This window comes from Phyllostomus hastatus, unplaced genomic scaffold, assembly GCF_019186645.2.
Source record: "Phyllostomus hastatus isolate PE091 unplaced genomic scaffold, TTU_PhHast_1.1 phas_contig_283, whole genome shotgun sequence".
Classification (NCBI taxonomy): domain Eukaryota; kingdom Metazoa; phylum Chordata; class Mammalia; order Chiroptera; family Phyllostomidae; genus Phyllostomus; species Phyllostomus hastatus.
The window spans coordinates 10,760,127-10,771,026 of NW_025333833.1; positions in this window are offsets into that span (position 1 = coordinate 10,760,127).

Below are 10,900 nucleotides of genomic sequence, written 5' to 3' on the forward strand. Positions count from 1 at the left end.
GTTGAAGTTGGTGATGGCAGTGTTCAGTTTTGCTTTGTCTCCTTCCTAATGTGAACAGAGAAATGAAGAACAGGAAGTCATCTGGGGCCTCTCACAGAAAGGAGCATTTGAGTGGGTACCTGCAACATGAAAATGGACCAGCCAGGCGAGGAAGTGGGATAGAGACTTCCAAGCAGTCAGAACTGTAAGAGCAAAGTCCCCAAGACATCCAAATACCTTGCTGGGAGAACGGAGGGGGTGTGAAATGAGAAGACACTGACAAGGCTAGCAGAAACCACAGCACATGGAGCCTGTAGGCCTTGGAAGAGAGTTCAATGTAATTCTAGAAATGTGGGAGAGCTGGTGAAGGGATTTAAGCATAATTATAAAAGATATCTCTATCTTCTGCATAGAGAATGAATTAGAAAACAGGAAGAGAAGATGTACAAAAAGTGGTTGGAGGAGGTAACTGAGCTGACTAAGTGAGGGACGGCAGAGGCTTGTCTAGGGTGATGAGAGTTAAGGTAAACAGATGTGACTTCAGAAGATACTTTGAAGATGGGACTGATGAACTTGCTAATAGGGGTGCGAAGGAGAAAAAATACCAAGAATGTCACCCACAATTTTGACTTAAGCACATGGGTTCCTTCCCCCTTCCCTACATCTACTCTCAAATTCAATAGCATATATCCCAAGAACGTTTAGTCTCTCTGAGACTTTAGCCAGTAAATCAGCTCTCTGGGCATTGGTTAGGAACTTGCCCCAGAGTTTTAAGCCTGCAGGTGTGTCCATCCTCTCTGTCTGCCTGTGGGCACGCACTCCTGAAATACGTAAGGAATTTGCCAGCTCCCAAGCCAGGACTCCATTCCTGAGTAGAGCGTGCCTATGCACTGGGGCCAAAGAAGCTTTGGGAAGGTAGATGTGATCAAATCACTCATGGCAGTGAACAAGTGAGCCAGCCTAAAATGGCACTTGCATTTGTCTTACTGATTAAAGAAAGGGTAGCAATTTATTCTAGCGGTGTCAACCAACAACACATTCAAAAGTAAAAGTCACAAAGGCAAGTTTATGTGCACCACCTTAAAGCGCACACACACAACAGTAATAACAAAAGGTGCTGGTCTGGTTTGAGACATAAATAAGATCCTAACAAATGAATTTTCTAACAGCACTTCCTTATTGACTCAAGGCAAATGTTGAGCCTTAGCACACTGCATACAAAGACTAGACTGTGTATGAAAATTCACATAAGCATTTCAATCGTGTCACAACTTGAAAACCAAGAGAGGGTTTGGTTGTGTATGTGTGGGGTCAAGAGAGTGAGAGGTGTGACATGACCTCAGGTAATAGGCAGAACACAAAAAACGTGAGTGCATTAGGTGATAGCAAATATCTGACCACTACCCTTTCTCCCTGTGCCACAGGTGATAGGAGGCATGCCGCACAGCAACTACACCAAAATAAAATTAGTGACATTTCTGTTCAGAAATAACTATCCCCAACATTTCCCAGAAGAATAAAATCTGGAGCTGATTTAACAGGCCTGAGCTTAAATCCTGGGATTGGCTGAGTCACATTAACTGTGAAGGAAGAGTCCCCTATTCGGTTTGACATTCAGTCTCTCCTAATACAAGACAGCACCCTCCCTGCTGTCCCCAACCAAGGGACCAATGTTAAATGGGCTTAAGAGATGTGCAGACACAGTACCTAGTATAGTTCCGTTTGTGCATGAAACCTTCTCAGCAGTGGGCATAGGTACTGGGGCCTGGCTGTCCAGAAATAGCAGCTCTCAGGGAAAAAAGTCTGACTCTCTCTTCAGTTCAGGGCATTTCCTTTTCTGACACTTTCTCATGCCCTTCCTGGGGGATTGAGACTTCAAAAGCTAACTCATTTCTTTTCTATTCTATTCTATTCTATTCTATTCTATTCTATTCTATTTTTTATTCATTTTATGTTTAGAGAGAAGGGGAAGGAGGGAGAGAGGGAGAAAAACATCAATTGGTTGCCTCTAGTATGTTGATTGGTTGCATCTGGCATGCCCCCAAATGGGGACCTGGTCCACAACCCAGGCATGTGCCCTGACTGGGCATTGAACCGGCAACCTCTTGGTCAGTAGGCCAGCACTCACTTCACTGAACCACACCAGCCAGGGCAGAGCTAACTCACTTCTAAGGCTAGAATGCTATGACCTGAAGTGTATTCCTAAAGAGACTCTCAGGGAAAGGAGATGTCACCTCCCTACCAGACCCAAGGTATGAATGGATGGAAGGAAGAGATGGAGGGGCAGATGAAGGGAGGAAGCCCGGTAATGGAAAAGAGAAAGCATCAGCTGAGTTCAAACCAATTCAGACCCCCTTTGAACAATCAACAGAACTTCAGATACTGACCCGGTACCTTAATCATACATCATCTTTAACCTTTCATTATTCACCCTCCAAGTGATATCTGTGCCTTCAACAGAGTTTTTTTTTTTTTTAATTTCATTTACTTATGTTTGTGTTGTCACTTCAAAGTATTACAACCATGCACTCACTTTTCATTGCCAGTCCAGTTTTCTCTAAATCAGAACCGGCCTTTCAGCTATTTGTGTGACACTTTTTCTAGAATTAGTAAGGACTGAAGATTCCAGTGAGCTGACCCTCCGGTATTCTGATAACACCGTGCGCACTTGCATGCGTACGTGAGTGAGGCCATTGGATCTAATCTGGTGCCTAGAGAGCAGAGGCCCAGCAATTAGGTGTCCTGGAGTTGAATTTCAGCTTCGGGGTTGAGTTGTAAGACTTTCAACAGCTCACCCCTTCTTTGTACTGCCCACCCCCAAGGTAAGTTTAGGACAACGCCAATTTAGAAATAGAAACAATTCTGGTTGTACAATGTCTCATTGTTCTGTGAGTTTGTTAAGGATTGGAAATGGGGTGGGGGTGGGTGGTATAAATCACATGCATTTTTAAACAATAGATGTGCACATATGAAAAGTTTACTCGGCAAGAACAAGAAACCTGATCTGAGATAACATTGTGAACAATATCCTCATTATGAGAATTTACAAATTTAAAAAATTCACCAGCTTTCTTGGTGGTTTGTCTGTCTGGGCTTTCAGATCAGTCAGTCTTACACAAGCAGCCTCGGGAAGTGGCAGGGAGATTCCGCGAGGGGAAAGTACGTTGTTGATCCTGGCCAGACAGACTTGCCTTTTATTTCTAGAGATCTGGAATCATCTTGCCTGCCTGAGAGGCTGGGAGGGAGGGTTAATCTAATCGACTTGGCTGGGCAAACAGTCCTATTTAAGTTGGGGGAGGGGGGTGGTCAGAGGATTTAGCGACTTAACCACATACCTTAAAATTACAGCTGAGAAGTTAAACTAAGTCTGTTTCTCGAGGGGTTTGACTTCTTCAAGAGAGGGAAGTTCAAACATTAAGTCCAGAAAGAAATGCAAAATCTAGGTAGAGCGGTAGCTTTTCACCTGTTCATTTTTCTTTTAGTCTGTCATAGGTATTATTTCACATGCTATTATTTGTTTATCATTAGTCCTTCTAAGTGTTATGAAGGTAGAGATCATGCCTATTTTATTTCTATTGTAGTCTCTGGGCCTAGTAGAGTACCTCACACACAGTAAGTACTTAAAAATTGTTTGCTGAATGAATGAATTACTTAGCCTTTTTTAAAGGTCTTGGACCCCCTTTTAAAAATTGGGTAAAAACACTTCTCTCCATTTAAAAAAAAAATACAAATATCCAAAGGGTATTCCTGCCTCACCTCTGATACTTGGTATCCCTCAACAGCACATAATATCTCTACTGTCTTTGCAGTCTCCAGGGAAGCAATTAGGAAGACCAAGATTGGGACTAGGTCTTCTGACTCCCAAGCTAAGATGTCTGAAATTGGCCCTTGGAGATGCCTGAGGAATTCTTCTTTGGACACATGCCCAGTAAGAGGAGACCCTCACTGAAAGTGAGCAGGAGAAGTAATTCTACATTTGTGACTCAGAAAACTTGAGTTGAAACCCAGTTCTTGACCCCTCCTAGCTGCGGTATCATAGCCAGGTATCAGACTTCTCCAGCCCTTGGTTTTCTCACGTGAATCAAGAGGTCTAGCTCTTCCCATTCCACTGTTCCATAATATTCTCAAAACAATAGATAACTCGACCAGGCCAGTGAAGCAGCTGGCAGAACTTTAAATGCAACTGGATGTGGTTATGAAGTTCATGTGTGTAGTCAGTCTCACAGCGGTGCTCAGTGACTAGAGAAGAGAGGACAATTCATGCTGAAACAAAAGAGACTGTAAGCAAGACATCAGGAAGAACTCTGAACTATAAAAGGGTTATAAGACACATATCAGGAATATGGGTGGTGGTGGAATCTACCTCTGAAGGTGTTTCAGATATTCAGCTCTCAGATGACCTTTTCATAGCTTTGCCTGGAAAGGAGTCACCAAGTCAGATTGCCTTCAAACTCCATTCATTCTAGGCTTACCTTTGCCACAGATAAGATCTTACGTATAAAATTCCTGCCTGTTTCTTATAATGCTTTGGAACAGAATACTGGTTGCCTTGAGGTGTGTATCTTCTGGTCAGCTCTTTAATACAAAGAAGCCCAGAAAGAGCACTTACCTGGCAGTCCTTTCCATTTGTTATCGATTCTGTACATAAGAAAACTGAGATTCATGCTAGTTTCAGGTGTACAACCCAGTGATTAGACATTTATATAACTTACAAAGTGATCAACCTGATTAATATAATATTATGTCAATTATAATTAAAAAATTAAAAATGTAAATAGATATAAATAATAATAATAAAGACAACTGAGAGAGTAACTTGCTGCCATATAATTAGGAAATACTGTAGAATTTATTAAATAAATAAAATCTTAAAAGGTGCTCAGCACTGTGTCAGACACAGTCCCATGTGTCAATAAAATGAATCACTCTTATCTATACAGTGGCTTCCTTTAAAACTAAACACTAGAATGGACTGACAGCATCATGATGGCCGGACATCACCCTCATTTCAGGATGCTTAAAACAAAATCAGAGGCAGGAGCTTCCTCCTTTCCAATTTACTTGTTGTCTAAGAGCAAAAAGGCAGGAGAAAAAACTAGACAACCTCCAAAGCCCCCCTAGCCCTAGCATTTGGTGACCTCTTCATGCTTAGAAATCTGAGGGTCCCGACGACTGCTTCTGTCTGTGGTTGTAGCTAATTAAGAAACTTGTCAAGTTGTGTTCTGTCCAGTGTGAGAAAGTTCAGTCACAGGAATTCACTTTGAGGCCCTAAACACATATTCTTACCCCTACTCTACAAAATGTACTTTCCCATGCTTTTTAACTCTTATTCATTGATACTTTGGACCCAGAGAAAACAACATACATGACTCGGTGAGAACACTGCCGGGATTTTAGAGACCCCAACAATAACAGCAGAACTCTATGTCTCTATGTTCCCTTCCCTTTTCTTGCTTTTATCCTCCCTGCCCTCTCCATCACTTTATCTCTATACTCTATATTAAAGATTATTTTTTAGATTCTCACCCAAGGATATGTTTATTGACTTTAGAGAGAGAGGGGAAGGAAGAGAAAAGAGAGAAACATGGATGAGAGAGAAACACACACCCCAACTGGGAATCGAATTTAAAACCTAGCTATGTGCCTTGACCTGGAGTCAAACCCCCAACCTTTTGGTGTATGGGACTACACTCAAACCAACTGAGCCACTCGGCCAGGGCTGAAGATTTTATTACTGTAGTCCCAGGTATAATCAACAGTTCCTGTCATTACATATTCATTTTAAGAATGTGGTTAACAAATAAGTAATTGATACTTGATAACATTGCCAATCATTAAAAAGTCCATATAATAGAACATTCCTCTGTCTCAAAGATAAGGGAAAAGTGGTCTAGAACAGATATTGCCATGATCTGCATCACTGGCTCCACAGTGTCCAATGACACTAAGCTATGAACAGAGAAATGCCCCTTGAAAGGGGAATGGCCTGAGTAGTTTTTGTTTCAGCTACAAGCCCAATTTGCATCCTTTGTAAGAGACAACTTTTCACAGCATGGCTGAGGCCCAGAATGTGAACTCGGCCATCATCACCTTGTGAAAGGTGCTGCTCCACGGAGGCTTCAAGAGTCCTGGCAGGTTTCCCTGAGCCTAAAGTATTCCGCACCTTGCTCAGTTCCCTCTTCCTCCATCACAGAAGCCTCAGACACTCTGGTTTTTGGCAAACTAATTTTGACTGAGTGCCCAGAAGGCATCAAGCATGTTTTCAATGCCTTTAGTTTTAGGACCAGCAGCCCTTCTATGTAGGCTGCTCATCTTGTCCCCACCTCAGCCCACAACTATACCCAAGCTCACTTAGTCCTGAGTGCAATCCAGAGGATACTCTAACTTAGAGGTTGCAAAAAGAATCGTGTCATGCCTTGCTTCAGAGGCAGCTCCAGCGGGACTTGTGAAATTACTTAACAAATACTGCTCCCACATCCAGCCTGGAACAGTAGAAGGAGGCAGGGCTGTGATTAAGAGTCCTGTGCAAGAGTTTAGCCTTCAGACACCATCGTCCTTGAGTGGGTGTGTCAGGAAAATCCCTGCGGTCCCCCCTTGTTTTGACATTCTGAGACAAGCACTGTGTCATAGAAAAGAAAGCTCTTTTTTTATTCCCACATGCGTTCTGATGGCTTTCTGTTGTTACCTCTCTCAAATGACAACATGTTGTTATCCTTTCCTTTTTCATTGAGAGAAAGGAAAGGAGGAAGGAAGGAAAGAAGCCAGGGAGGGAGGGAGAAGAGAGCAAAGCTTTTGGAAACAAAATAAAAAATCAAAGCCATACTTTTTGGAGCTGGTTGGTTGCTGGGGGTGTGCGGTGATTGTAAAAGCTGCATTCCATACCAGGGCTATGACTTTTTGACCTCACCTGGTTATCAGAGCCAACTTGTTTATTCAAAGTGAAATGTGGGACCCAGACAGCGTGCCAGGAGGTATCAGAGGCCTCCAACAGGTTAGGATTTGAGAGACCACAGTTCCCCTGCTGCTGCCCTGAAAAGATTCGGGCCTCTTGGCCTCTGCTTTCTCATTGAAAAAAAGCACCATTTCTGGAGTTTCACTAGAATGGCTAATGAAAACATAAGGCATTAGCCCCAAATGGGTGTTTTGTTAAACGATTATAAGAAGACACTGAGCCCTGGCTGGTGTGGATCAGTGGATTGAGTGTCAGCCTGGGAACATAAAGGTTGCTAAGGTTCAATTCTCAGTTAGGGCACATGCCTGAGTTGTGGGCCAGGTCCCCAGTTGGGGGTGTTCAAGAGGCAACCAATGGATGTTTCTCTCCTCCTCTGTCTCCCTCCCTTCCCTTCTCTCTAAAAATAGATAAATAAAATCTAAAAAAAATAAGACACTGAGAAGTGATTGAAGGCAGAACAACCCTCCCCAATACAGGCATATTTTAGGGTTCCTCCTCTTCCACCAGCAGTCAGAAGTGCAAAGCAGGTTTTGCAGAAGGGCTTCCTCCTTGTTTCCATCACCACAGTGACACAAATTGTCCCTAGACTGCAGTGACTGCAGCAATGTTAATCATTACTGGAAAATGAAGACCTAATCACTTAGCCCTGGGATCTAGGCAACGAGGGTGCAACATTCAAATCCACTTAGTTCAAAAGGATTTTCAGAGGAAAATTCCACTTGCCATTCCCTAGGCCAGCACTTTTCCTGGCTGCCTATCAATCACCTACTCCCAGAGCTTCCTCCTCCTCCTCCTCCCATCCTAACTGCCCCATTAAAGAGCAGCCCCCATACCGGACCCTGGCAGCAACTAAGGTCATCCCTCCAGTCACCTTCACACCTGGAAGGGAAGAGAACCGGAAGGGTCTGGATACTTCCTCTCCTGCCTTTCTGGGGATGGAGGCCCGAGGCTGCCTAGTATGAATCAGATTATTCTCAAGTGCCCACATAAAGTTTCCATCCCAGAAAAAAAATTTCCCCCTTTGAAGAGAGAAGGTATCCAAAGGCAGTACTTTTCTAAATATGTGCCACAGAATATGTATCATAAGCTGAGATGTCATTTGCTTGTACTACCAGACTGAGCTTAATCTCAAACTGATTCTTTGGCTACAAGACTTCCCAGATGTGTACTACAAGTCTCCAAAAAGGGGACGTGGATTCTTCCCACATCCTCTCACTTCATTTGACTATGAGACTCCTTTGTCACGGTGTGACTCTACAGAACAAATATTCTTCAGAATACACTTGGAGGAAAACGATCCCTGGATGAAGATGGTAATTTCTCCTTTACCCACTTTTTAACCTCTGGTTTAGATCTTTGGGCATTGCTGAAGCAGAACTGATTTAGAATACAGGCCACCACCACAGTTCACAAATGGAATGGATGTTCAATTTGGGGGCCTGAGAACCACTATTCAACTCTGCTTATTCTGGCAGCTGAAGAGGGAAACATCTGTTTGTCCACCATGGTTTCCTCAGTGAAAGAGCTGCCTTTTATCTCAGGAGCTCCACATCTCTGAATAGAAAGAGATCTGACCATGGTCCTAGAGCCCTTACCTTTTCCACAGCACCTTTGAGGTCAATCACCTTGACTTCTGCTCTTACTCAACTTGAGCCCCCTACCAGCCTCCCCGCTGTGGCTGGCCAACAATGTGCTCTAATGGAGTATGGATCTTAGGCAGTATCCCTCGAACTATGATCCCTGGACCAGCAACACTAGCCGCATTTGGGAAGTTATCACAAATGCTTCTGCCTAGACATTCAGCATCAGGAACTCTGGGCGTGAAGGTTGAGCAGTCTTGATTTTAAAAGCCTTCCAGCTGATTCCTTTACATGGTGAAGCTTGGGACCTCCTGTCTTGAGGAATCCTCTTTTACATTTTCGTTGATCCATTCTACAAATATGCTGAAGGATGAGGCTAGAGTAGTGTCAAAACAAAGTCCTTAACCAGAAGGAACTTACATTAATGGGGGAGGCAGCAATAATTAAGTAAACAAAATAATTCAAGCTGGTTGTAAGTACGAGGAAGGAAATAAATAGGGTGGTGGGCAAAATAAATGAGGTGGGGTGAATTAGATCAGCAAGGGGTTCTCTGAGATGGAGTCATCCCTTTAGGAGCCAGAAGAAAACGATTTAGACAACAGGGACTGTCAGAGACTTTGAGGAGAGGAAGAGCCTGGGATGTCAGAGGACTAGAAAGAGCAGGGAGGCAGAAATCTATTGGGCTGTGGGCATGGCAGGCAGCAGTCAGACTGCAATGAGACTCTACTCTGACGCCAGTGGGAGCTCACGAAGCAACATGTGTAGGCTGACTTCTGTTTGGGGTGCATTGCAAGAACCAAGGATGCATTCAGCTATCTGTTTTGTTCCTGGTTCTGACTCTTAAAATAGACAAAATACCCAAAACGTAACGTTTAACTGCAGATTGGTTTCTGCTAGGAACAAACTATCTCCTTTAACTCTTGTACAGTGTACTGTTGGTAAGCACATCTGTATTAATACCCAGTAAAGTCAAACATGCAGTTTGATCACAAGCAAGGTAACTCAGTAGGGGGAAAGCCTAATATGATGTGTTTCAAAGCCACATGAGAAAATTCAAATGACCCCTCCACACTGCCTCTCTCTCTCTCTCTCTCACACCCACACACCCACACACACCCCCACACACCCCAACACACAGCACTTGGCCTGCCTTTGAACGTATGTCTCACAAACTCTTCTTTTACATCAAGAGCCCTGGGCGCTTACTTTAATCTCTGGTTGTCAGTTACCAGCCTTTCTCCCCGCATGTAAGTCAGGTGGACACCTTACTGCTGTCTGGATGTGAGCATACAAGAGCCGATCTTAGGCGTAGGAGAGACTGAGACCCTGAAGGAGACCTCTATAGAAGGCTTAGGTGCTGTGTGGCCAGAACCAGACCTCTTAACTCCCAGAACTTTTGCAAAGATGCCCTGAAATGTATGGATCTGTTCATTCATTCACCCAACCTTCATTAAATGCCTTTTATATTCCGTGGACAGTAATTGTCGCTGGGAGAGAAAACTCTAAGATGTGTCCTACCACAAAGGAGCTACATTCAGTTAAGAGACATGCAGAGACGTGTGTTGGAGCTGACTCACACAAACACTGTACAAATGTCGGTAGCTGCATTTTCAGAAATTTTAAGAGTTGTTGAACACAGCTATTAATTTAAAAATTATATAAACTTATAATTGAGTAAATTATATTACAAACAAAAGTAATATTCATTGTTTCCAATTACTTAACACTTCATTTTACTATTTGCTATATTTTACTATTATCTATGTTCTTGGGATTACTTATATGTACAGTACAAAAACTGTATAATGCTCCTGGCTGGTGTAGTTCAGTGGATTGAGCACGGGCTGTGAACCAAAGCATCGCAGGTTTGATTCCTAGTCAGGGCACTTGCCTGGGTTGCGGGCCAGGTCCCCAGTGGGGGCCACATGAGAGGCAACCACACATTGATGTTTCTCTCTCTCTCTTTCTCCCTCCCTTCCCGTCTCTAAAAATAAATAAATAAATAATTTTTTAAAAGAGCATTCACTTCTTGGAACTTTAAGTGCAAGAGAAAAATGTTCTAACTTAAAAAAAAACAAATAAAAAAACTGTGTAATGCCATGCTATGTCCATCTTCTTCCAACTCCTCATTTAATGATGTCACATCAAACCCCTGCATTTTCCACGGTGGAAGAACGCATACTGTGGAAATCGGCAAACACTACAAATCAGTGTTTAGTTTATTGTTTTGTTAATTGTCAGACTTAAGTGATAGAAAATGTTAATAATGCAGGTAAAAACTCAAAGTGTGTCATGTCTGAAGCTGCTACATTGTAAATGGCACAGAAAATTGAGAAAATATTCTACCACTACTTGAAAGCTATTATTCATTTTGGCAAAATTATTGATA